We start from the raw sequence: 14,657 nt of genomic DNA on the forward strand, positions 1-14,657 counted from the left end.
CCAGAGCCTTAGGTATTCATCAGTCTCATGTTATTTTTAAAATGTCTATTATATGATTGCTAATTAGTAAATATTTGCAACATTTGGAACATCCATTTTTATTTTTATTTGTGAATTGCCTTTTATATATTTTAGGTTGTTTTATCAAGGGCATGTTGTCTTTCAAATTGCTTTTAAACAATTCTTTATATATCAATGACATTGACCATTTATAATAAATATCTCCATTTTTCCCAGTTTGTTTTAATGTGATTTTGATAAACAAATGTTTTAAGCTTTTATGTAGTAAAATCCATGAATACTCTTGTTTATTTCCACATTTATATCTATTACAAAGACCATGTTTACCCAGAAGAAGAAAGTATATTAATTTTTTTACTGCTTTGTCTTTAATGATTTCTTTTAAACCTTTATTCATATAAAATTTATTTTGAATTAATAGTGATATAAAGACTTAAATATATACTTTTTCACATCTTTTGTTGAATAACAGCACTTGGCAAAAATTTGAAATATTTTACCAATAAAAAATGTTTATACATAGTTAAACCTACTTATGGACTTTCTATTCTGTTTAATGATTAATTAATTTATTTTGCAAAAGCTATATACTTCAACACCTATTCAAATTTTCTGAAACATTTTATTTTTTTTACCATTTAACTTGTTTTAATGTTTCTTCACAAATGGTGAAAAATACTAAAGTACAGACAAGGAATAATCATAATGTTGTGACCAACATTATAAATATGGAATTATAAATTTAAAACATTTTCTGGTTTAAAAATAAATCTGGTAGGCAATGCAGCTCTGCGGGGCCTCTGCATCTAGTAGGGCCGGTCTCTGCGTTCCTGATGGTGTTCACCCTTATCCATTTTTCCAGGTCCGCCACACCCGCCTCTTCTTCCTCCCATCTGTTCCATCAAAGGTCCAGGAGGACCCCCAGGGCCACCTCGTCTTCCTCCACCAAAGCCACCTCGGTCCATGCCCTGGCCACCACGGAAGCCACCTCTGTCTCCACCACGGCCACCTCTGAACATGCCTCCAGGACCACCACGGTCCATGAGGCCACCTCTTCCTCCCCGCATGCCACCAGGGCCGCCTCTGCCACAGTCACCGCCCGGGGGTGGGAAGGGTGGTGGGAGGAAGCCTTCAGGCTTCGGGGCCTTACACTGGTTGCATTCTGTTCTCCAGGCAAAGTTCTGGTTTCCACACCCCGGACTGGGGCACTGCCAGTCTCCCGTGCGGTGCTGGACATTTCCTCCTCCTGATGGGTTCCCTCGGGAACTCCGGGGTCCTCTTGGGGGAAAGCCTCCTCTGTCTCCTCCATGGCCTCCCATGGGACCCGCGGGTCCCCCAGGACCTCCACGGAGCGGCGGTGGCATCCCCTACCCTCTCTGGGCGGCATACCCCCCGCATGCTGTTCATCGGAGGCTTCTTCTGAGCAAGAGATACTTTAAGTTTGGTTCCTTGAAAATCTTTCCCATCAAACCACTCCATGGCGGCCTTGGCAGTTGATGGATCTTCATAGGACACTGTAGCATCACCTTTGGGCTTTCCTGTTTCTTTGTCCAAGTAGATATGGACCATGGGTTGTCCGGTTCCCTTGTTCATCTTAACAACTCCACACTGCTTAAAGAACTCTGCCAGATCATCTAGAGTCACATTGTCATTTAATCCTTGAACATAAATTGAACTGTTGGTAGAGTCTTCATCTGGATCAACAGGTGGGCCTAGATCAAGATCCGGACCTTCATCCATGGGTCCACCAGGCTTATTGAAGCCACCTTGCTCTCCAGCGCTGCCTATTCCACCGCGTCCTCCTCCCCGCCCACCTCTGCTCATGCCTCCACGATCAAATCCCCCTCTTCCTCTGCCCCAGTTATCGGGGCCACTCATGCTCCGGTTCTCTCCTGGTCCGGAAAATCCTCCAGACTCCTGCCCTTAAATACCCATGCTACTGGGGTGGTCCTGTTGGAGTGAACTCTGTTGCGCATAGCTGCTGCTCTGTTGGCTATATTGACTTGGAGCCTGGCTGTAGGATCTAGTTTGGGGAGGGTGGGTAACTAGTGGGCAGCTGCTGCCCATAGCTGCTTTGTTAGCTTGCTACGGAAGATTGGCTGTCCACCACATCTGCTTGCCGTGGTCACGTCCTTTCACGACAACATGCACAGCACGGTGTCCTACAACGGCGCAACCTCTGAGGCCTTCCCAGTCAGCAGTGGAGTAAAGCAGGGCTGCGTCCTCGCGCCTACGCTGTTCGGAATCTTCTTCTCCATGCTCCTCCAATACGCCTTTAAGGACTGCAGCGAGGGTGTCTTCATTCACACCAGATCCGATGGCAAGCTCTACAGCCTGGCCCATCTAAGAGCCAAGACCAAAGTCAAAGAGGTGCTCATCCGTGAGATGCTCTTCGCCAACGACGCAGCCTTGACATCACACTCCGAAGAGGAACTCCAGCAGCTAGTCACTTGCCTTTCCCACGCATGCAAGGAGTTCGGACTAGCCATCAGCCTGACGAAGACGAACGTTATGGCTCAAGGCACGGGGACTCCCCCATGCATCACCATCAACGGATACACCTTGGAGGTTGTCAACGATTTCACTTACCTCGGGTCCACCATCTCGAGCTCTCTGTTAGTCGACTTGGAGGTCAATCAGAGAATCGCCAGGGCAGCCACAGTTATGGCCAAACTGAACCGGCGACCGTGGAACAATTCCAGCCTCACTGAGAAAACCAGACTGCGCATCTACCAAGCCTGCATACTCAGCACTCTCCTCTATGGCAGTGAGACGTGGACCACCTACGCAAGGCACGAAAGGAAACTCAACAGCTTCCACATGAGGCGCCTGCGACACGTCCTGCATGTCACCTGGCAGGATAAGGTCCCCAACACCAAGATGCTGAAGCGAGCCAACATGAGCAGTTTGCATGCAGTTCTTAGTGAGAGACGCCTCAGGTGGCTCGGCCATGTCAAAAGAATGGATGCAGGCCGTATTCCCAAAGACCTCCTCTATGGCGGGCTAGCAGAAGGCCAGAGGATGACAGGGCGCCCAAAACTGCGGTTCAAAGACATCTGCAAAAAGGACATGACACAATGCTCCATCAATCTCAACACATGGGAAGTTCAAGCAGACGACCGCCTAGCCTGGAGGCTCGCGGTCAGGCAAGGTACGTCACGCGCAGAGGCTGCGCGCAACGAGGAGGCGGTCCAGAAAAGATCGAGGTGGAAGCAGCGTCAACAGCAGCAACAACAGGCATCTGCCTTCACCTGTAACAAGTGCGGCAGGGATTGTCACTCCCGAATCGGACTGCACAGCCATTCTCGGCGGTGCAGATAGACTCTCAAGAAGCTACGCCATCGTCTCTCGAGACGGACAGCTGCTGGCGACGACGACGATGACCATAGCTACTCTGCTGTCCATAGCTGCTTGGCTGCCCATAGGTGTTCTGCTGAGAGTAACTGCTCTGATCATAACTAGTCAGCTGTGTAGAGGAATAGCTGGTGGGAGGATAGGGTGGTGGCGCTGTGACCAGCTGCATGGGGTAGCTCCCAGGCACCTGGGGGTAGCTGTAGTTACTATGTCCACAGCCCAGGCTGGGCTGGTTATAACCCCCTGTGCTAGACTGAGGTTGACTAGTCTCAGCACGTTTGTTACCACCCTGTGGTCTTGCAGGTGCTGTGGCTGCCGGCTGTTACCCGTAGGCTGGGTAAGCAGGCTGAGTGCCATAGGTGGACTGAGCTGCATAGGAGGCCTGGGTGGTAGTGACTGTAGCAGTGGTGGTATCGAAAGCACCAGTGCCATAGCCCTGGACAGGCTGACTGTGTGTCTGGGGGGGGGGGGCCGTTGGAGCAGTATAGCCTGTGGGAGGCTGTCCATAAGAAGTTGCATAGGCCGTCTGCTCATAGTTAGCAGTTGTCTGAGCCTGGGTATAGCTTACGTCAGTGGGCTGTCCATAGGTTCGATAACTTTGTTGCCCATATGCCTGGGTGGTCTGTGCATATTCTTGAGTGGGCTGGGCGGCGTAAGCACTGTAGCCCTGCTGGGCTGCAGCTCGGCTGTAGGTACTATGACAAATGCTAACTTACTATTATCCTTTATAATTTTTCTATAATAAAATTAAAATTATTGCATCAAGTTTTAAAACAATTCCATTCATATAGTAATTAAAATCACTGTAGTTAATGTAATTTGGAGTCTTTCATAGTAATATAGTTCTTTTCATCTACATAAGTCTTTAAATGCCACTCAATAATGTTTTTGTTTTTTATGTAATTCTTTTTAAATAATAGGAATTATTTATTTTTGTGAATAGAAATTTTTCTCATTATATTTTTAAACGATTGTTGCCATCATGAAGACAACAAAATTTGTATATTTAGTTTACAATTGGCCATCTCATTGTAATTTCTTATTCAAAACATTTTAAAAAATGATTCTTCAATGAGACTGTTTTTTGCAAATCATCATTTGCAAAAATGATGACTTTTTTGTGTCTTTCTTACCAGCATTTCTCTGCTAATGTATTTGCTTTTTGTTTGTTTTTGTTTCTATAGTATTATATTACCACGCTTCCAGAATAATGTCAAATGCTGGCAGTGGTAAAAAGCTCCCTTTTGTAGAGAGTAATTATATTAAAAAATTTCCATGTCTAGCAAAAAAATAAAACAAGACCAAGTAGGTTTAGTTCAGGAATGCCAATATGTTCTCATATCAGAAACCTATTAATTTAAATAATCATATTAATAGGTCAAATAGGAAAATTACCTGAGTTATTTGTCAAAGTCCTTCAAAGAAATTCAATATTCTATTCAAATCTCCTAATACACTAACAATAAAACATTAGTAGAAGCCAATAGCTTGTAGGAGGCTTAATGATGCACACTAGAATTAGAGTGGACTCCTGCAGGAAGTTTCATTCTTATATGTGGGTCCGTTTATTCAGCTGATTATTCTATAATTTAGTCCTGGGACGTGGTGAGTGTAACTTGCACCTAATCTGCTGTCATCTTGGATCTCCTATTTGTGGGTCCTTTAAAGTCATAAATGAGCACCAAGGAGTTTATTTACTAGTGAAAGTAAATATAAAAGTAACTGTGTATAATACATATTTTTTATAGATTTAGATTTTCTGGAGAGCGTGTTCTTAGCTCTGACCAAAGTCTATAACAGATCTAAAGCCAAAAGTGTTTAAAAATAAGTGAAACAAAGACATATTAAAATATCTTATATTACTATTTTTTAAAATATTCTTGTTTGAAAGGGCAGTGTAATTAGACAAAAAAATTAAATAGTATAACATTTGCATATCTCCCTCAGGGAGATCAGCCTCTTTTAAGGATAAAATGAATAGATGGCAAATCTGTCAGGTTTCCATAAATATTCTCTCTTTCCTCTGGGTTTTGGATAGAAGTTTGAGAGCAGATCATCTAAGATTATCTTTTATGAAAAAAATATGAAGTGTTGCATTCTGAATTAGTAAGTGAACAGAGATGTCTTATGTTTTAACAATGATAGGAGCAGGTGATAAATAGTCTTTTGTAAAATATTAGATAATAAAGTAAACCAGGACTCAGTTGAATTTCTTACAATTGAGACCAGAAAGAACCATTTTTCTTCTGGAATTATCTAAAAGTAAAATTGGACCTATATTATCCATGGAATGTTGACTTAGAAATCAATGGGTATGTGTACAAAAGTATATCTATATCTAATTACATATTAATTACTGTATGTAAAAACTGATGCATACCAAAGGCAAAGTAATCTTTTTATACCGATATTAATAAAGGTAATATTTCAAGTAGTTTTACTCACCATGAAATATCTATTGAGTGCCCATTTTCTAAGCACTGTAAGTTGTAACTTTTGTGTCTCTTTAAATTTATAATGTACATATAAACCATCATTATAAGTTTCAGATTAGATGACTCATGATTGTTATGATAAGAAGACAGACATCTTTATAATTTACATCTGTGCAAAAGGTTCTCCATTAATTTGTTTGTTTTTAATTCTCACCTGAGGATATGTTTCCATTAGTTTTAGAGAGAAAAGGTGGGTACATGGATGAGAGAGAAATATGGATCAGTTGCCTCCTGCATGTACCCCAACCAGGGATCAAACCCACAACCTAGGTGCATGCCCTGATTGGGAATTGAACCCACAACCTTTAGGTGTGTGAGATGATGCTCCAACCAACTGAGCCACACTGCCATGACTCCACTAATTTGAATTAAACAGATTACACAGTGAATGCCTGCATTCACTTCTTTAGTCCTCTCCCTACACTGAGGTGATTGACTGCCCTGTGCTTGTGTGCCAATTAAGCCTCAGAGAAGACTGAATCTAGAATGGTCAGGTTATATCAAGTCACATGTCACTTTATTCTCCATTCCTGATAGTAAATCTCACTTCAGTCTTCTCATCAGAAAGAAATTCAAAACAGGTATCTGGAAAAATTCTTCATGTTATGCTTATTCTGGAGGAATTTCTGGGGCCTAGTTCAATCCAAGGAAATCCTTGGGAATCAGTTTCAGACTTCAGATTAGATTAGAGACCCTTTCTCCAGGTCATCTCTAGTGTGTTAATTCTCCAGCAGTGAGGAAGTAAGTTGGTAGATGTTTTCTGTTGATTAGTAGTCTTACCTTAGTAGTCTTTCATTATTTTTATTTCACCCTGTTAAATAGCCATCTATACAGAGAGGCCCTCAATGATCACACCTGTCACATTGGAGGAACAAAATTATTCCAGCTTTGACCTTTTTTTGTGCTTTAAGTAGGATTACTTATTGCTTTTGCCACCACATTATATTGCCACAACTTTGTCTTTGTTGTCATGCTTTAAGTGCCATATATAAAGGGGATATTAGAATTTTTGTCATTTCTTAGGAAGCAGCCACATAATCTATATGAGTATCACCAGAAGTTTACACTAAATGGTATGTTTGGGAAGCCCTTCCACCCAAATTATAATTCATGTGGGAAATGCTTCTGAAAGCAGACTCTGAGATAGTTTAGTGGTGAGATATGAAAGAGTGAGGAAGCATTGTTCAGAGAAAAAAGTTGAGCTGTGATACAAGCCTGCTATACCTTGACCTACTCCATAGGGAGGGCTAGATGTGTGTTAAATCATGTTGGAACAAAATATCTAAGCCTTTACAACCTGGCTTTGATCATTCTTTGGATGTAGACCACCCTTGGGCAAGGTGGCTTTCTATAGCTAAGGCAATCTCTGAAGGGGGTGACAAATCTCTCAGTAGTTGGGACAATGTGTGTTTTTTCAGGGGAGATCTGTGCACAGTGTGTCTCTATGTCTCTTCATTGCAATACTATTCTGAGTAAAGACATATAGGATGGCCTCATCAACCTATTGATTGGGAGGAGGTGTAGGGGGAGAAGAGATAGGTGGCATAATATGTATGCAAGTGAAAATATAGCTGTTCTTTTAAGATTGAATCTGTTCTTTGTACCCAGTAATATTTTTCAAAAAATAATGATCAATGAATGTGTTATTTGGTCTGAGTTGTTTCCTTTATTTCAGTCTAGTTGCTTTCGTAAGAGTTGGAAGAAAGGTTAATTGAAATTACTCTAAGAAACATGCTATTTCAAAGGTGACCAGCAGTTCAATATCATCTGTAAATCAATAAAGAATTGATGAGATCATTGGAGGAGGATCAAAGATGGCAGAGGAATAAGTGGAATCTACACTAAGCTCCTCCCAGGGAAAATATGAGATTACAACTACATTGTAGAGAAGTCACCCAGAATAACCAGCTGAACACTAGCTGGAGAGAAGACTTATAACCACAGACAGAAGAAACCATTTTACCACAACAAGACTGGTGGGCAGTGTGGAGGAGGCACTGAAGTTCCAAAGGGATATTTCAGCAGCTGAGGGGTTTTACCTGAGAAGTATGGGGTCTAAAACCCAAGCAAGGCTCCCCAGACTACAGCACCAGAGCCAGAAAGGAGCCCAGATAACATCCAGCTGTGAAAAGCAGAGGGTTTCTGTCTGCCAGGGGAAGAAGGCTGGAGAATGGAGATGCAGAGAGCCTCTTAAAGGACCAATACACAAAATTTTGTTTGTAGCCATTTACCCTGGGCTCTGGCAGAGAAAGAGCAGAGTTGACTAGAGATGCTTGAAGAGTCTGAGGCTGGTGGCTCTGGGGAGAGAACTGAAGGAACAGCTGCCAGGATCTCTGTGCTGAGTCATTCCCACACTGCAGAAACCATCTTTCTCAGGCAGAACACTCCTCACCTAGTGGCATCAGTCTGAGGGCAAGCAATAGCCCCACTAGCAGAAATTACTCTGCCCCTCCCTCTGGTCACTAAACTAAGCTGCTCACTATAGTTTGATCAGATTGACAACTGATCTGTTTAATGACTGATTAACAACTAAGGCAAAAAATACAAAGAAGCAGCAAAAATGGGAAGACAAAGAAACAGACCTGAAATGAAAGAACAAGAGCATTATCCAGAAGAACTAGATGAAATGGAAGCAAGCAATTTATTAGAGACAGAGTTTAAAGTGTTGATTATAAGGATACTCAACAACATGAAAAATGCCATAGAAATCATAAAAAAGGACCAGTTAGAAATAAAAAATGTATCTGAAATAAATAATACACTGGAAGTGATAAGCAATAGGTTAGATGAAGCAGAGATAAAAGTGTTTTGGAAGACAAGGTAGAAAAAAACATCCAACAAAGCATAAAAAAAAATGAGGAGAGCTTAAGAAATATTTTGAACAACATGAAGTATAACAACATCTGCATCATGGGACTACCAGAACAAGATGAGAGTGCGCAAGGCATTGAGAACCTATTTGAAGAAATAATGACCAAAATTTCCTTAATCTGGTGAAGGAAAAAGACAAAGTCCAGGAAGCTCAGAGAGTCCCAAAGAAGTTGGACCTAAAGAAGCCTACACTGAGACACATCATAATTAAAATGGCAAGGCTTAAAAACAAGGAGAGAATTTTAAAAGCCACAAGAGAAAAGCAGGTAGTTACTTACAAGGAACACCAATTAGACTGGCATCTAACAACTCAACAGAAACATTTCAGGCCAGAGGGAGTGGCATGAAATATTCAAGGTGATGAAAAGCAAGGACCTACAACCCAGGCTACTTTACCCAGCAAGGCTATCATTTAAAATCAAAGGAGAAATAAGAAGCTTCCCAGACAAGAAAAAGTTAAAGGAGTTTGTTAACACCAAACTAGTACTGCAACAAACGTTAAAGGGCTTGCTTGAAGAAGAAGAAAGAAAGAAAGAAAGAAAGAAAAGAAGGAAGAAAAAAAACCCAGAGGAAAACAGTCTAACTATAAAATGGCACTGCATACATATCTATCAATAACCACCTTAAATGTAAATGGCTTAAATGCTCCAACAAAAAGACATAGGGTAGCTGAATGGATAAAAAATAAAACCCATATATATATGCTGCCTCAAAGAGACACATCTCAGATAGAAAGACACACACAGACTAAAAGTAAAGGGATGAAAAAAGATATTCCATGCAAATGAAAAAAAAAAAAAGCTGAGGTAGAAGTACTTATATCTGACAAAATAATATTTAAAACCAAAGCTACAGTAAGAGACAAAGGAGGACAGTACATAATGACAATGGAAACAATCCAACAGGAGGATATAACTCTAGTAAACCTTTATGTACCAAAAATAGGAGCACATAAATATGAAAAGCAAATTGTGATGGCCATAAAGGGAGAGACTGACATAAATACAGTGATAGTTGAGGATTTTAATGCCACATTGACTTCAATGGATAGATCTTCCAGGTAGAAAGTCAACAAGGAGACAGAGGCCTTAAACAGCACACTAAATCAAATGGATTTAACTGATGTCTTCAGAGCATTTCACCCCAAAGCAGCAGAATATACACACTTTTCAAGTGCAAGTGAAACATTTCCTAGAATAGACCACATGTTATGACACAAAGCAAATCTCAATAAATTTAAGATTAAAATCATATCAAGCAACTTCTCTGACCACAATGCTATGAAACTAAAAATATATCACAAGAAGAACACTGAAAAACACACAAAGACACAGAAGCTAAATGACATGTTATTAAAACAATGAATGGGTCAACAACAAAATAAAGGAAGAAATCAAAAGATACCTTGAAACAAATATAAATAAGGACACCACAATCCAAAGTAGTGGGACACTAGGAAAGCAATCCTAAGAGTGAAGTTCATAGCATTATAGGTCTATTAAAAAAAAAAAAAAAAAACATGAAAAACTCAAATAAATGATCTAACTTCACATATAAGTAAACTTGAAAAAAAAAACAACAAGCAAAACTCAAAGTGAATAGAAGGAATATCAGAGCAGAAATAAATGAAATACAGTCTAAAAAATATATTAAAAAATCAATGAATTCAAGACTAGTTGTTTGAAAAGATAAGATTGACAAACCTTTAACCAGACTCATCAAGAAAAAAAGAGAAAGTACTCAAAAAAAAAAGAAAATCAGAAATGAAAGAGGAGAAATAACAAATGATACCAAACAAATATAAAGAATGGTAAGAAAATATTATGAACAATTATATGCCAAAAAACCGAACAACCTGGATGAAATGGATAAATTCCTAGAAACATACAATTTTCCAAAAGTAAATCTGGAAAAATCAGAGAAACTGAATAGACAGATTACACCTAATGAAATTGAAGCAGTAATAAATAAAACTCCCAATAAACAAACGCCCTGGGACAAATGGCTTCACAGGTGAATTTTACCAAACATTTGAGAAGAACTAACACCTCTCCTCAAACAATTTCATAAAATTCAAAAGGAGGGAAAACTCCCAAACTCATTTTAAGAGGCCAGCATTATCCTCATCCCCCCAAAAATAAAGACATTACAAAAAAAGACAATTATAGGCCAATATCCCTGGTGAACATACATGTTAAAATCCTCAACAAATATTAGCAAACCGAATACAACAATGCATTAAAGAAATCATACACCATGATCAAGTGTGCTTTATTTAAGGAATGCAAAGTTGGTACATTTACAAATCAATATATATGATTCACTACATAAACAAAATGAAGGATAAAAACCACATGCTCATATCAATAAAAAAAGCAGAAAAGGCTTTTGATAAAACCTAGCACCCATTTATGATAAAAACTATCAGCAAAGCGGTAATAGAGGGAACATACCTAAACATAATGAAGGCCATATATGACAAATCCATGACCAGCATCATATGCAATGGCCAAAAACTATAACTGTTCCCCTTAGATCAGGAACAAGACAGGGATGTCTACTTTCACCTCTCTTATTTAACACAGCACCAGAAGTCCTAGCCACAACAATCAGACAAGAAGGAGCAATAAAAAGCATCCAAATTGGAAAGGGAGAACTAAAACTGTCTTTATTTGCAGATGACATGATATTGTACATAGAAAACCCAAAAGATTCCTCCAAGAAACTATTAGAACTGATCAATGAATTCAGCAAAGTAACAGGATACAAAATTAATATCTAGAAATCAATTGCATTTTTATATGTCAATAACAAACTAACAGAAAGGAAAATTAAGAAAACAATCCCATTCACAATTGCTTTAAAAAGAATAAAATACCTAGGAATAAATCTAACCAAGGATGTAAAAGATCTGTACTCAGAAAATTATAAGACACAGAAGAAAAAAATTGAAGAAGATACAATAGGTAGAAGTATATACAGTGTTCATGAATTAACATCATTAAAATGTCCATATTGCCCAAAGCAATCTGTATGTAGGTTCAATGCAATTTCTATCAAGATTCCAATGATGTTTTTCACAGAACTAGGACAAATACATAAAAATTTATGTGGAATCACAAAAGGCCCTGCATAGCAACAACAATCCTGAGGAAGAAGAACAAAGTGGGAGGAATCACACTACCTAATATCGAACTATACTACAAGGCCATAGTAATCAAATAGCCTGGTACTGGCATAAAAACAGACACATAGATCAGTAGAACAACATAGAAAGCCCAGAAATAAAACCACAGCTTTATAGCCAATTAATATTTGACAGAGGAAGCAAGCACATAAAACAGTTTATTAAATAAATGGTGTTGGGGAAATTGAACAAATATGTGCAGAGAAATTAAACTGGACCACCTTATTATACCACATACAAGAATGAATTCAAAATGGATCAAAGATTTAAATGTTATATCTGAAACCAGAAAAATTCTAGAAGCAAACATAGGCAGCAAAATCTCAGACATTGCTCCTAGAAATTTTTTATCAGATATACCTCTTCAGGAAAGGAAACAAGAGAAAAAATAAATGGGACTACATCAAACTAAAAAGGTTTTGCACATCAAAGGGAAATCATCAACAAAATAAAAAGACAACCCACAGAATGGGAGAACATATTTGCTGATACATCTGATAAGGGGTTAATATACAAAATGTATGATGTACTTAACAAAACACCACATCAAAAAAAAAAAACAACCCAATTTAAAAAATGGTCTAAGGACCTGAAAAGACACTTCTCCAAAGAAGACACTTCTCCAAAGATGGCCAATAGACAGATGAAAAGATGCTTAATGTCACTAGCCATCAGAGAAATAAAAATTAAAACCACAATGAGATACCATCTCATACCTATCATAATGACTATCGTCAAAAAAGCAACAAACAAGTGCTGGCGAAGATGAGGAAAAAGGGGAACACTTTTGCACTGTTGGTGGGAATGCAGACTGGTGAAGGCACTGTGGAAAGCAGTATGGAGAGACCTCAAAAAATTAAAGGTGAATTTGCTTTTTGACCCAGTGATCCCACTTCTGGGATATATCCGAAGAAACCCAAAACACTAATTTGAAAGAACATAAGCACCCCTATGTTCATTGCAGCATTATTTATAATCACCAAGATAGGGAAGCAGCCCAAGTGTCCATAAGCAGATGAGTGAATAAAACAACTATGGGACATCTACACAATGGAATACAATTGGTCATAAAAAAAGAAAATTCCAGCATTGGTGACAGCATGGATGGACCTGGAGCACATTATGCTGAGTGTAATTAGCCAGTCAGAGAAAGACACATCCCATACGATTTTACTTATATATGAAATTTAGTGAACAAAATCAACAAACAAATGAAAAGAGACAGACTCATAGATGGAGAGCAGATAACAGCTAGCGGAGGGTGGGGGAGGTTAAGTGGTAAAAGAATTGAGTAAAAAGGAAAAAGGACTCATGGACATGGACAATGGTGTGGTGATTACTAGGGTACAGGGGAGTATGAGGGGACTAAATGGTAATGGCAAAAATACAATAAAGACTAAATTAAAAAAAAGAATTGATGACATGGATAATTATGAACCACCATGACCTTAAAGTTGAAACTATAAAGAAGTGTCAGTAATTCAATAGTTAAAGGCAACAGAGGTCCAAAATTAACATACCTGCAAAATATAAATTATAATTACAATAATGTAAAAATTTAAATATTTTACATATAAATATTTAAATACATATATATGTATATATATGTCACTGTGCCGTTTTGAATAAACTTGGGTCCCATGCATAAATAACATGTACCAAGGTTTTTTTTTGTCTCATGTTCAAGGTAGTAGAATTCAGACCTGTCTCTGGAGAAACACTTCATGCATTTATTTTGTATATTTGTCTGATACAAATTATAGTGTTAGCTTTTCACTCAGAACTCCCAAACGGGAGCAATACTTTTCATAGAATTTTTTTTTAAAATGGGTGTATTGAGAGACAAAGCAAGATGATGAAAACAAGGTCTGATGGTTCAGGGAGCCATATCTGCCTTTGCAGACATTGTATGGCCACCCTTGCTGCCAGCATTGATGAAACTCACTGGAACCCTTCCTCAGGTAAGGCTCCTACAAGGGAATGTCTCCAAGGGAGGTTTGGGGAGTCTGTCTATTGCTTTCAGGAAGCCTGCAGCTTTTCTGTATGGCCTGAATACAACTAAAGCTGTCTAATTATATAGTAGTCAAATGTTTTGCTTAAATGCCTCACTCCTTATTCTAATTACCACCTATCCCAAAGAGGAGAACTTCACTTTACAAAAGAAGGGAGAACAAGGTCAATTTCCTCTCCTGAACCTCTTCATAGATAAGAAAAAACACAGCTGGGCACCATAACTGCAGTTTTTCTCAACATAATTTGTCGCTTTTTAAAATATAAATTCACTCAGAACTAACAAACATGCTTTGAGAAAAAAGAAAAATATGTAGTTACTAAAATTTAAATGCTTTATATGCTGGAAGGTTGAGTTAATGGATTTTAGCTGCCCAAAAATCTTAGTGAATCTTGAATTGGTCAGATATTAAATTTAAAAATTTTTTAATTGTAAAACTATTTAATATGTAATTAAACTATTCTTTATATGTTCTGATACAAATTATGGTAGTAATACCTTAATGGCTATTTCTCACATGCCCATAACTTTATAATTTCTATGAATAGATACAATGGCAGGATGTACTTTGAATTCCAACCTTCAGCTAATAGCAGCTTAAATGCTTTCATGCATTGTAATGATCCCCAAACATGATTTTCACAAACCTTACCTTATATTTTAATTTGGCCAGAAACAGTATGATATTTGTTTGTATATATTTTCCACATTATCCTCA

General features: G+C 38.6%; 1 pseudogene; it reads right to left on the minus strand.

Moving 5' to 3' along the window:
- Window positions 1-652: 652 nt before the first annotated feature.
- Window positions 653-1,961, minus strand: LOC150006281 (RNA-binding protein EWS pseudogene; annotated as a pseudogene).
- Between the last annotated feature and the right edge of the window lie 12,696 nt (window positions 1,962-14,657).

The sequence above is a fragment of the Furipterus horrens genome, unplaced genomic scaffold (genome assembly GCF_987537825.1).
Source record: "Furipterus horrens unplaced genomic scaffold, mFurHor1.1.pri manual_scaffold_6, whole genome shotgun sequence".
Lineage (NCBI taxonomy): Eukaryota > Metazoa > Chordata > Mammalia > Chiroptera > Furipteridae > Furipterus > Furipterus horrens.